Source organism: Triticum urartu, chromosome 5A, assembly GCF_056163025.1.
Source record: "Triticum urartu cultivar PI428250 chromosome 5A, HENAU_Tu73, whole genome shotgun sequence".
Taxonomy (NCBI): Eukaryota; Viridiplantae; Streptophyta; class Magnoliopsida; order Poales; family Poaceae; genus Triticum; species Triticum urartu.
This window is the reverse complement of record NC_141877.1, coordinates 519,270,713-519,284,935: the sequence shown is the minus strand read 5'-3', so window position 1 is coordinate 519,284,935 and position 14,223 is coordinate 519,270,713. Positions and strand designations below refer to the sequence as shown.

The 14,223-nt window shown below is 44.4% G+C and overlaps 2 pseudogenes; both read left to right on the top strand.

Annotated features, from left to right (window-relative positions):
- The first annotated feature begins 9,841 nt into the window (after positions 1 to 9,841).
- Positions 9,842 to 13,058, top strand: LOC147972412 (F-box/kelch-repeat protein At3g23880-like; annotated as a pseudogene).
- On the top strand, positions 11,014 to 12,456 carry LOC147972413 (uncharacterized; annotated as a pseudogene).
- Positions 13,059 to 14,223: the final 1,165 nt, after the last annotated feature.

Genomic DNA, 14,223 nt, shown 5'->3' with positions numbered 1-14,223 from the left:
TCATAAAGAGTATACCCAATAGCAGCACGATAATCTCTCTACCTCATGCGCTGAAAGGTTAGCACTAATAATAACAGGATATATCTTTTTCTCATCAAGATAAGCATATTTAAGAATATCAGGCAACGGTTTAAGCTCAAACACGGGAGCACCCTTGGGTGGAGGAGGACCCCCTAGGATTTCAACAGGTAAATTGTTTTTCAAAATAGGTTCCTGTTTAAAGAATACTTCATCTATTTCCCTTCTTTCATTCATAAACATATCATTTTCATGGTCTAGCAAATATTGTTCTAAAGGATCGCTAGGAGGTACAGCAATAGAAGCAAGACCAATAATTTCATCCTTACTAGGCAATTCTTCTTCACGGTGTTGTCTACTAAATTTAGGGAAATTAAATTCATGAGTCATATCATCTAAACCGATAGTAACAACATCCCTTTTGCAATCTATGGTAGCATTAACAGTGTTCAAGAAGGGTCTACCAAATATAACGGGACAAAAGCTATCTTGTGGGGGAACCAAGAACAAGAAAATCAGTAGGATATTTAGTTTTCCCACACAAGACTTCAACATCTCTAACAATTCCCATTGGTGAAATAGTATCTCTATTGGCAAGTTTAATTGTGACATCAAAATCTTCTAACTCAACAGGTGCAATATCATGCATAATTTCTCTATAAAGGCTAATGGGTATTGCACCAACACTGGCACCCATATCACATAAGCCATGATAACAATGATCTCCTATTTTAACAGAAATAACAGGCATGCCTACCACAGGTCTAGGTTTATCTTTAGCACAAGGTTTAGCAATTCTAGCAGTTTCATCACAGAAATAAATAACATTCCCATCAATATTATCAGACAAGAGATCTTTAACAATAGCAATATTAGGTTCAACTTTAACTTGCTCAGGAGGTGTATATGTTTTAATATTGCTTTTACGAACCATAGTTGAAGCTTTAGCATGATCCTTTATCCTAACAGGGAAAGGTGGTTTCTCAACATAAGCAGTAGGAACAATAGGATCATTATAAGTGACAATCTTTTCTTCAACTTTAATAGGTGCAGCTACTTTTACTTCTATGGGAGGATGATATTTAAACCACTTCTCCTTGGGGAGATCAACATAAGTAGCAAAAGATTCACAGAAAGAAGCTGCTATCTCAGAGTCAAGTCCATATTTAGTGCTAAATTTACGGAAAACATCGGTATCCATAAAAGATTTAACACAATCAAACATAGGTGTCATACCTGACTCCTTACCTTCGTCGAGGTCCCAATCTTCAGAGTTGCGTTTAATTCTTTCCAATAAATCCCATTTGAATTCAATAGTCTTTATCATAAAAGAGCTAGCACAAGAAGTATCGAGCATGGTGCGATTGTTATCAGAAAGCCGAGCATATAAATTTTGAATAATCATTTCTCTTGAGAGCTCGTGATTGGGGCATGAATATAACATTGATTTTTTTCTGTTCGGCGGAATTGTTAAAAAAAAACTTCGGGCGCCGACTGGGCCGAAACCCAGCCAGGCCGGCCCATCTCCCGCGCCGCCGTCCCGCGCCAGGACGCGCGCGCCGACGCCGCCGACTCGGACAGGAGTCCGAGCCGGACTCCTCCGCTGCCGCCTTACCCCCTCCTCCAAGCCACCTCTCCCCCCCCCTTTATATACCGCCGCCGTCCCCGCAACCACCACCAAACCCCGCCGCCCCGCAGCCCCGAGCCGAGCCGCGCCGCCGTCTCCCGAGCTGCGCCGCCGCTCCCGCGCCTCGTCGTTGCCGCTGCACCGCCGCCGTGTCGTGCCGCCTCGCCCCGCCGCCCCGCTAGCCCGCCGCACCGCCGCCCGAGCCCCGCCTCACCGGAGCCTCGCCGGAGAGGTAACGCGCCATTTCGCCGCTGCCATTTTTTTTAGAAAACCGATTCGGTTTTTTTAAGAAAAACCCTAGTTCGTTTTTTTTCGGTTCGCCGGTTTTTCCCCGGTTCTTCTATTTAGCGAACATTCGTCCGTATGTTCTTCTTAATGAACGGTTTTCGCTCGTTAGTTACAGATAATGAAACCTCGTTCGTTAGCCTATTCGTCAGTTTTCTTTTATCAGATTTTTCCGTGATTATTCTCGATCGCGATTTCTGATCCGATTTTCGTTTCAGTTTATCTTTTCGCTCGTTAGTCGGAATCAGGCGATTCAAGCGACTAGATCTTCGTCTCGAGACCCTCTTTCTGCTTAACCAACTTGAACAAGATTTTGGTACTGTAAAATTTGACCTAGGTCCAGATTAGTAAACGGATCTTGTTTCTTTCGCCGTTTGAGTTTTGTTGCTCCGTTTGGTTTGTTTCTTTTTGCAAACCGGAGTTCTTAAGTTGAACTTTCTGGTTAGATCTTCTTATTTGAGTTTTACCCATGCTTCTTTGATTGCTGCTTATGTATGCTATTGTTTGTTTGTGATAGAATTCCCGGAGTGTGAAGCGTGTTATTTGGAGTCCCTAGGTTACGTGAATCGTCAGCAAGGCAAGTAACACTTTGATCATATCCCTTTATCACCCAGTTTTTATGTATTAGTTCCAATCCTCAAACATTGCATGATTAGGATGTCATTAACATGTGGGTTGGGAAGTAGTTGATGAGGTAGAACCTATTACCCTGTTACATTCAAACCCTGGGAGTTACTTCTACGCGTTGCTTATATTGCTATGCTATGCTCGTAGACGTGGTTTGGATGAGTGAAATCCATGACAGATGTGAGATTGTTAAATTAATGGTTCAACTTAAGGTGGCAACTTAAATACACATCTGGGTGGATTGAGGCACCTGGAGTACCAAGTGTTGCCTGTATTTTTGGAAATCCCGGAGTACCCATGTGATCTTCCTATGGACCGCCACCCAGGCTCAAAGGGAACTGAGATGATTCTTGCTAGTAACTTCCGTGTGCAGCCACAAGCTATTATGGGCTCTAGCATAGTTGAGTAAGTTATGTGAAGCTCTTGAAGAGGCAGATCAGCTGGTAGAGGGATGTAGGTTTGGTATGGTCTGTCCGGAGTAGAGAGTTAATGTTTCTAAAAGACTGTGTCTCGGTCATCCGTTTCTCAAACACCATGTAATGCGAGAAATCCAACGGAGGCGATCGAGTCTTGTGGGGAAAAGTGCGCAAACCTCTGCAGAGTGTATAAACTAATCATGGTTAGCCGTGTCCCCGGTTATGGACAATCTTGAGTATCTAGTACTTGGAGTATCTTAAGTATCTCATCACTCTTAATTAATATAGTTGGGTTGTTAATCACTTTAATTGGGATTGAGTTGGAGGAACCTTCTCAATGATGTTTCAACTACCATGATAGTTAAATTAAAATCTATTCCTTTGTTGTAGGGAAAAATTGGCTTTTCGCAAAAAAAACTGTAACCATAGAACTTTCCACCAGCCAAATATGCATGTAGTGATAGCATTATTCTGTTCTTGCTCTACTGTGTTACTTTGCCAGCATATTCCATGTGCTGACCCGTTTTCGGGCTGCAACATATTATGTTGCAGACTTTTCAGACGAGGAGTAAGGTTCGTTAGGTCATTGCCATGCAGCTCAGCTATGTCGTTGGAGTTGATGGACTCACTTTATCTTCCAAGCCTTCCGCTGTTATCATATTAGATGGCCTTAAGCCATATTTATTGTAATAAGTTCTCTTTTGAGACATCCGATGTAATAAGTGTGTGATTGCTACTCTGTTATAAATCCTTCAAGTACTATGTGTGTCAGCATTACCGATCCAGGGATGACACTAAAGCACAGAGACTTGACGTTTGAGGTCCGGTCGCTACACTAGCACCCAAATCACACAAAGCATAGCATTCATGATATTTAATTTTAATTTTAATAGTAGGTTTCCACTCATCATAAAGTTTTCTAGGGATAGAAACTTCCAACTCAAATTTTTCTTCATAAGATTGCATCAAAGCATCAACGATATGTTTAGTAAAAGCTTTATTTTGACTATAAGCATGAGGAGAATTTAGCACGGATTGCAAAAAGGAAATACAATCTATCAAAGAGCAATTATCATAATTAAATTCCTTGAAATCCAAGATGTTGGGTTCATTGCTATCTAAAGTTTTAATCTCTTCAATCCCACTTTTACCAAATTTTGCATCAAGCTCTAAAAACTCCGAATTTTTGGAATGCCTTCTAGGTAAAGGTGGCTCATCTTCAGTCCCATCATTATCAAGATTCATATTGCAAAACAAAGATTTAATAGGAGACACATCAATAACTTTTAGATCTTCATCCTTATTATCATCAAAACTAGAAGAACACGCTTTCACAAAGCAATCTTTCTTAGCACGCATCCTAGCGGTTCTTTATTTGCACTCATCAATGGAAATTCTCATGGCTTTGAGAGACTCATTGATATCATGCTTAGGTGGAATACATCTAAGTTTCAAAGAATCAACATCAAGAGAAATTCTATCAACGTTCCTAGCCAATTCATCAACCTTAAGCAATTTTTCTTCAAGCAAAGCATTGAAATTCTTTTGCGAATTCATAAACTCCTTAACACTAGTCTCAAATTAAGAGGGCATCTTATTAAAATTTCCATAAGAATTGTTGTAGGAATTACCATATTTATTAGAGGAATTACTAGGAAACGGCCTAGAATTAAAATTACCTCTATACGCGTTATTTCCAAAATTGTTCCTACCAACAAAATTCACATCCATAGATTCATTATTATTCTCAATCAAGGTAGACAAAGGCACATCATTAGGATCAGAGAAACACTCTTATTAGCAAACAATTTCGTAAGTTCATCCATCTTTCCACTCAAAACATTAATTTCTTCAATTGCATGCAATTTTTTATTAGTAGATCTTTCGGTGTGCCATTGAGAATAATTAACCATAATATTGTCTAGGAGTTTAGTAGCTTCTTCTAAAGTGATTTCCATAAAAGTGCCTCCCGCGGCCGAATCTAAAAGATTTCTAGAAGCAAAATTCAATCCGGCATAAAAAATTTGTATAATCATCCAAAGATTCAAACCATGTGTAGGGCAATTATGTATCATTAATTTCATCCTCTCCCAAGCTTGTGCAGCTTGTTCATGATAAAGTTGCTTAAAATTCATAATATCATTTCCAAGAGAGATGATTTTAGTGGGAGGAAAATACTTAGAGATAAAAGCATCTTTGCACTTATTCCATGAATCAATACTATTTTTAGGCAAAGACAAAAACCAAGCTTCAGCACGATCTCTAAGAGAAAACGGAAATAGCTTCAATTTAACAATATCATTGTCCACATCTTTCTTCTTTTGCATATCACACAAATCAACAAAGCTATTTATATGGGTAGCGGCATCTTCACTAGGAAGGCCGGAAAACGGATCTTTCATGACAAGATTCAGCAAGGCAGCATTAATTTCACAAGATTCAGCATCGGTAAGAGGAGCAATCGGAGTGCTAATAAAATCATTGTTGTTGGTATTGATAAAGTCACACAATTTAGTATTATCTTGAGCCATCGCGACAAACAAGCAACCTAACACACGGCAAACAAAAGGCAAACGGCAAAAGAGGCAAACGGAGAAAGAGAGGGAGGATAGAGAGAGAGGGCGAATAAAACGGCAAGGGTGAAGTGGGGGAGAGGAAAATGAGAGGCAAATTCCGGCACAGCTCCAAAAGTCCTAATACTTCACGGAAGACATTTTCAGAATATATAAAAAATAATGAGCGCAAGAAGTTCACCAGGGAGGCCACACCCTGCCCACGAGGGTGGGGGGCACGCCCTACCCCCCTGGGCGCGCCCCCCTACCTCGTGGGCCCCCTGGTGGCCCTCCAATGTCCATCTTCTTCTATATGGAGTCTTTCGATGAGGAAAAAATCATAAGCCATCTTCTCGGACGAAACTCCGCCGCCACGAGGCGGAACCTTGGCGGATCCAATCTAGGGCTCCGGAAGAGCTGTTCTGCCGGGGAAACTTCCCTCCGGGAGGGGGAAATCATCGCCATCATCATCACCAACACTCCTCTCATCGGGAGAGGGCAATCTCCATCAACATCTTCACCAGCACCATCTCCTCTCAAAACCCTAGTTCATCTCTTGTATCCAATTCTTGTCTCCAAGTCCAGGATTGGTACTAGTAGGTTGCTAGTAGTGTTAATTACTCCTTGTAGTTGATGCTAGTTGGTTTATTTGGTGGAAGATCATATGTTCAGATCCTATATGCATATTAATACCCCTCTGATTAAGAACATGATTATGCTTTGTGAGTAGTTACGTTTGTTCCTGAGGACATGGGAGAAGTCTTGCTATTAGTAGTCATGTGAATTTGGTATTCGTTTGATATTTTGATGAGATGTATGTTGTATCTCCTCTAGTGGTGTTATGTGAACGTCGACTACATAACACTTCACCATTATTTGGGCCTAGAGGAAGGCATTGGGAAGTAATAAGTAGATGATGGGTTGCTAGAGTGACAGAAGCTTAAACCCTAGTTTATGCGTTGCTTCATAAGGGGCTGATTTGGATCCATATGTTTCATGCTATGGTTAGGTTTACCTTAATACTTTTGTTGTAGTTGAGGATGCTTGCAATAGAGGTTAATCATAAGTGGGATGCTTGTCCAAGTAAGTACAGTACCCAAGCACCGGTCCACCCACATACCAAATTATCAAAGTACCGAACGCGAACCATATGAACGTGATGAAAACTAGCTTGACGATATTCCCATGTGTCCTCGGGAGCGCTTTTCTCTATATAAGAGTTTTTCCAGGCTTGTCCTTTGCTACAAAAAGGATTGGGCCACCTTGCTGCACTTTATTTACTTTTGTTACTTGTTGCTCATTACAAATTATCCTATCACAAAACTATTTGTTACCACTTATTTTAGTACTTGCAGAGAATACCTTGCAGGAAACCGCTTATCATTTCCTTTTGCTCCTCATTGGGTTCGACACTCTTACTTATCGAAAGGACTACGATAGATCCCCTATACTTGTGGGTCATCAAGACTCTTTTCTGGCGCCATTGCCGGGGAGTGAAGCGCCTTTGGTAGGTGGAATTTGGTAAGGAAAATTTATATAGTGTGCTGAAATTTAATGTCACTTGTTACTATGGAAAGTAATCCTCTGAGGGGCTTGTTCGGGGTATCTTCACCCCGACCAGTAGAGCAAAGAGTTGCTCCTCAACCTACTGAACCTACTAAAAATGAAAATGTCTGCTTTGAAATCCCTTCGGGTATGATAGAAAAACTGCTAGCTAATCCTTTTGCAGGAGATAGAACAACGCATCCTAATGAGCACCTAATATATGTGGATGAAGTTTGTGGATTATTTAAGCTTGCAGGTGTACCCGGAGATGTTATTAAGAAGAAGTTCTTCCCTTTATCTTTGAAGGAATATGCATTGACATGGTATAGGCTATGTGATGATACGGAGTCATGGAACTACAAACGATTGAAATTGGAATTTCATCACAAGTTTTATCATATGCATCTTGTTCATCGTGATCGCAATTATATATATAATTTTTGGCCTCGCGAAGGAGAAAGCATCACTCAAGCTTGGGGGAGGCTTAAATCAATGTTATATTCATGCCCCAATCATGAGCTCTCAAGAGAAATGATTATTCAAAATGTATATGCTTGCCTTTCTGATAACAATCGCACCATGCTCGATACTTCTTGTGCTGGCTCTTTTATGACAAAGACTATTGAATTCAAATGGGATTTATTGGAAAGAATTAAACGCAACTCTGAAGATTGGGACCTCGACAAAGGTAAGGAGTCAGGTATGACACCTAAGTTTGATTGTGTTAAATCTTTTATGGATACCAATGTTTTTCGTAAATTTAGCACTAAATATGGACTTGACTCTAATATAGTAGCTTCTTTCTATGAATATTTTGCTACTTATGTTGATCTCCCCAAGGAGAAGTGGTTTAAATATCATCCTCCCATAGAAGTAAAAGTAGCTGCACCTATTAAAGTTGAAGAAAAGACTATCACTTATAATGATCCTATCGTTCCTACTTCTTATGTTGAGAAACCACCTTTCCCTGTTAGGATAAAGGATCATGCTAAAGCTTCAACTGTGGTTCATAAAAGCAATATTAGAACATATACACCTCCTGAGCAAGTTAAAGTTGAACCTAATATTGCTATTGTTAAAGATCTCTTGTCTGATAATATTGATGGGAATGTTATTTATTTCTGTGATGAAACTGCTAGAATTGCTAAACCTTGTGCTAAAGATAAACCTAGACCTGTGGTAGGCATGCCTGTTATTTCTGTTAAAATAGGAGATCATTGTTATCATGGCTTATGTGATATGGGTGCCAGTGTTGGTGCAATACCCATTAGCCTTTATAGAGAAATTATGCATGATATTGCACCTGTTGAGTTAGAAGATTTTGATGTCACAATTAAACTTGCCAATAGAGATACTATTTCACCAATGGGAATTGTTAGAGATGTTGAAGTCTTGTGTGGGAAAACTAAATATCCTACTGATTTTCTTGTTCTTGGTTCCCCCACAAGATAGCTTTTGTCCCGTTATATTTGGTAGACCCTTCTTGAACACTGTTAATGCTACCATAGATTGCAAAAGGGATGTTGTTACTATCGGTTTAGATGATATGACTCATGAATTTAATTTCCCTAAATTTAGTAGACAACACCGTGAAGAAGAATTGCCTAGTAAGGATGAAATTATTGGTCTTGCTTCTATTGCTGTACCTCCTAGCGATCCTTTAGAACAATATTTGCTAGACCATGAAAATGATATGTTTATGAATGAAAGAAGGGAAATAGATGAAGTATTCTTTAAACAGGAACCTATTTTGAAAAACAATTTACCTGTTGAAATCCTAGGGGGTCCTCCTCCACCCAAGGGTGCTCCCGTGTTTGAGCTTAAACCGTTGCCTGATATTCTTAAATATGCTTATCTTGATGAGAAAAAGATATATCATGTTATTATTAGTGCTAACCTTTCAGCTGCAACTGGCGACGCCGTCGTCGAGGATTTTGCTACAATCATGTGCGCTAGAGCTGCAACCATGCTCATTCGAGCTGCAACCGGCGACGCCGTCAGACGATTTGTCACAGCCATGCTCACACATGCAACAACCGTGCTCACCGGAGTTGCAAACGGCAATGCCGTCGTCAGACGTTTTTTTCTACAACCATGCTCGCACATGCTACAACCGTGCTCATTGGAGCTGCAACCGGCGATGCCGTCGTCAAGGATTTTGCTACAACCACGTCCACTAGAGTTGCAACCATGCTCACCGGCAAAGGACGAGCTAATTGGACAGCGGGGGCCGACCGGCCGAAATTTCGGCCGGCGCGCTGGCGCCGAGCAGTGGCCAAAAAGAAAGAGGACTTGGGGACTTCGGATTGCAAAACAATTCAGCGTGGGCCATAACCTCTCGGGTCGCAAAAGAATTAATAGCCTAAGGCTCATTTTGATATAGTAGAAATTGGACATTTCGCTGTCGAGCCCTTGCTGTCCCAAAAACCTAAACTAACTGAGCTTTGCTACATCTACGTAAAGATTTTTACGTAACCTACGTAAAAGAAGATGAGCTGGCCTGATTTGGTTGGAGGGGAAATAGGCCTCGTAGCTTTACGTAGCTGGTTTGGTAAGTCTAGCATTTTTGAAACTAAACACGCGACCTATGCGGCGGCCACCGACTCACCGCCGGCCGCTTTCCCCTCCGGCATCTCGTCTCCGGCAATTGCCTCACCGCCGCCGGCTCTCTCGGTAAGTCCAACTCCTTCGTCTCCTCAGCGCACAACCGCATCTGAACCCATCGTCAATTTGGTTCCCTTGCTTGCTCATGAGATCTACTTACCGCAGCGATGTCGTCCTCGAAGCCGTGCCCCGCCGCCTCCAGCTCCGGCGACCTGCCCGTGTATGCGCTATACGAGGTCCTCCTCCGCATCCCGGCCAAGGACCTCTGCCGCCTCCGCGCTGTCTGCCCCTCCTGGCGCGCCCTCACCTCCGACCCATTCTTCATCGCGGCGCACATGTGCCGCCACCACACGCTGCCCCCGCTCCTCGCCATTGCCTACCGCGACGACGGTGAGGTCAACGGCGTTGCTATTTCGGATCTGTTGGGCAACGTCGTGAAGAGGTTTCCAAACAACGGCTATGAGATTGTTTTGGTGAACGAGTCGGGTGATGCCGTTCACCGGCTCACAAGCAAGGGCGATATCATCCGTGTTGCACGCACGCGGCTAGACCTCGTCTGTTTCAACCGGGTTTTGTTCTCTCCGGTTTTCTGGGTGCTGAACCCAGCCAGTGGAGCTACCATCACCTTGCCGATTGATTTTTCAGAGGAATTGCTCCATGAGCTACAGGTGAAGGGAATGAACAAATGGCGCTGCCAAATCCAGTCGTGTGCAATTGGGCAGGTCTCCTCTACCAGAGAGTACAAGGCACTACGTGTCTCTAGAATTGGTGACCGGCAGGCATGTGAGATTATCACCGTTGATGACATGAACAATGGAAGCTGGAGGAGAAAACAGGACCCTCCGTCCCGTATCTGTAGCGGTCGCAAGATGAGATGGGTGGTCGTCCATGGGATGGTGTAGTTCTTGATGGACTTTTACTCCACAACATTGAAACTGGGGTTATAACCATTGAGCGTGGTAGGGTAGCTTATTTCAACCTTGAGACAGAAGAGTGGGGTGTTCTACATGGTCCAGAACATGTGCAGATGTTTGTGCAAGAGAACGAGGATTACAGTTACTCAAAACTTGAGTACGTAATGGGCCTAATGGGCCCGTTAGTCTTAGGGTTAATTAGAGATAAGAGTCGCTGGCTTAGGGGTCAAGTAAGCCTTGTTTGGGAGTCAAGTAAATCTCTCTATATAAAAAGAGGAGATGTATCAATCTAATCAAGCAAGAATTAAGAAGGAAATCCCTTCCCTCTTGCCCGGCCCTGGGCAAAAAGGCCCCCGGCCGGCCCTCTTGCGCCCTCCTTCTAGCAGCGCCATAACAATTTGGTATCAGGTAGCTCAGTTCCGATCATGTCTTCGTCGCCTCCCACCCCGTCGCTTCCGCCGCTGGCCATCTACACCGCGCCGCTGGTCGCATCCTCCGGTGCCGCCACCGCACAGATGTCGGCTGCCGGGGTCCTCAACGACCTCGTCACAGCCGTCCAGGGGATCCGGCTGTACCTGGCCAGCCCCTACGGGCCGCTGCCGCCCCTGCCGCTGACCGCCACCGCCGGGCTGCCGGCCCTGCCGTGGTACTCGCCTCATCCAGGGGCCTCCGCGGCATTCGCTGGGACGCTACTGCCCCAGTTGCAGCTGTCGCCCGCCGCCGCCCCGCAGTGGCCGCAGTGGCCGGCGCCGGCTCCTGCCGCGCCTCCAGCGCCCGTCGCCGCCCCCGCGCCGCCGTGGTTGCCGTGGCAGCCGCCGCACCAGGCGGCCTTCGCCACGCTCGCCGGGCCACTGCAGCTGCCATCCATCGCCACCACCGCCCTGCCCTGGCTGCACTGGCAGCCGCCGCTCCTGCCGGCCTCCGCCACGCCCGGCGCTCCGCCGCAGCAGCCGCTGCCGCTGCCCGGTGCGCCACCGCCGCAGCCGCTGCAGCTGCAGCAGCCACCGCCGGTTAGCTCCGGCCCCGCATCGACCGTGCCGGCGGGAGTCCCGCTCCACCAAGTCCAGTCCCCGCCGTCGCCGTCACTGCTTCCGTCTTAGATCGCTACCCGCCACGTGTCGGCGGCGGTGAGGCTGCAGGCTACTGCGCGTGGCCTCCTAGCGCGTCGGCGTGTGCGGGAGATGCGTGGTCTGCAGCTGCCGCTCCTCCAAGTTGCCCTTCGCTGCGCAAAGGACCTCGATCTCATCCGCTGCGCCGGGAATCTTGGGCATGCGGTTTCCCCCACGGGCAGTGGGCATGCTGTTTTCCCCGCGGGCAGCGACCTCCAAGTCTGCGACATTGGCGGTTGGGGGGCGCACCCCTCCTCGTCATTCTCCATCGCAAGCCCCCCACTCTTCCCTGTGCGGTGCAGACCAACAGCCGTCCGGCAGGAAGAAGGCATGGTGTCACCGACAACAACGCACCACGTAGCACCACTGCATTCCGTCACCGGGCGCCGCAAGGGCGCCTCTGCTGGTCACTCTTGCGACCACTTCCAGGTGGTCCTACACATGCACTCCTTTTGTCCAGATGGTGTCCATGGGATCCAGGTGGCTGTACACGTGCATGTCCGACGTGCGGATGGTGTCCACTTTTTGTTAAGGGGTCCAAAATAAAGCGTCCCAGTCCATTTCAGGTTGAGAATAATAAAACAAGCCGAGATGTAAAAGGCTTGTTTTTAGGTGTTAGGTTTGGGTTGCATCGAGTCATGGTTATAAGTTGGTTAGGCTGCAGCTTGAGGACAAGCTGCATGTCCAGGTGGGGTGTAGTGTTAGAGTACGTAATGGGCCTAATGGGCCCGTTAGTCTTAGGGTTAATTAGAGATAAGAGTCGCTGGCTTAGGGGTCAAGTAAGCCTTACTTGGGAGTCAAGTAAACCTCCCTATATAAAGAGAGGAGATGTATCAATCTAATCAAGCAACAATTAAGAAGGAAATCCCTTCCCTTGCCCGGCCGTGGGCAAAAAGGCCCCCGGCCGGCCCTCTCGCGCCCTCCTTCTAGCAGCGCCATAACAAGTTATCATTGGCTGAGTTGAATGGTTGTTTGGTTATGGTTCACAATATTCATAACATATCTATGGACTTGTGGTTTCTGACAGATTTTGAGAAAGTTATCTGGGTTAAGAAATACAGCATGCCTTCACGTGTTGCTAGGCCTTTTAGTTACACTTTTCTGATGTTAGATGATGGGAAGATCTTCTTCAGTGCAGAGGGTAATCTACAAGGTATCCTTGGTAATGGAGAGCCAGGAGAGGGATTTCTGCTAAGTTATGATCCAAGAAATGACACTTATCCCGATTCGCTAAAATTGAGAGACGCCAAATCCATTGGCATTTATACAGGAAGCCTGCTGAGTTTATAGAGTGGCTGTCACCGATGAGGTTAATAATGTATCGTAGTAGTTGCTATTAGTTACCTTATGTGAACAGTTAGTGAGACAATGTACTGATCTGATGAAAGAGTACTTTTGTGCCTTCAAAGTATATTATGTCTGAATATATTTATATGAGAGGATTTAGCAGTTTAATGTTCGCCCAATTATGCATCCCAATTTCAGTAGTTTGGTCAATGAGTTACTGTATATATAGCTATGTTCAGTTAGTAATAAACAAGTTTTTGAATGTGGTATTTGAAAATATAATACGCTGCTCCGAGTGCAGCATATCAGTACATGAGTGCATATTTTTTTTTCTTTGTACAAATAATTATTTGCTAGGTAAAGTACAGTAACATGTTCCGTTCAAGTGATCCTTGCTCTTTGATACGTGTCTCATAATTTATGTTATCCTTGAATGTTAGAATTTTGTTAGAACCAAAGTATCAAAGTATGATGTTACATGACCTCGTATCGAAGTATCAAGCTGAAAGTTATAGTAGGTTTGTTAACAATTGGTTGGAAACAAAACAACGCTACTTGGTTTACACTGGCGTCACTGAATCACATCATTTGTTTCACTGCTATTCTTCATTCTCGAGGCTGTTTTCTTTTGCCGCCATTATTTTGCTGAATTTTGTGCTCATGGCCCACTATAATTTTGAAGGGGCAAAATTTAACGATGGACTGATTTGCTGCTCTCAGATAGGAACCCAGGACACTGTGATCTGTGGGCGGCTCGTATCGAATGAATGTTTGAAAAGAAGTTCATGCAATCTCTGGCCGTGTCTTTTTTCTCGAATCAGAGTCTTAGACCAAAGTCTGAAGATCAAGGCTTATTGTACAAACAGCGTGCTTATTGTACTGAGTGTTGTGATCTTTGTGTTGGGATACAAATAGCATGCTTGATGTACCAAGTGTTGGGATCTGACGGATTTTGGTCTTGGGACTGCGGGGGTCTCTTCCATTTTAAGATCTGAACTTACGTGGATGCCATTAGAACATGATCTTTTTTTTTCTTTGGGAAGATATTTGGACCGTATATTTAGTACAGAAGATACTACCCTTTATTTTTCTTGGAAGAGATTGTACAGAATTAACTTGGATTATATTTCTAAAAACTGGGCAGTTGCTTTTAGTGTACTACTACTAGTAACCATGCACATGCAATGCAAGGCACTTCTCAATAAATATAATTAACCTTTAAGAACATAATTCACACTA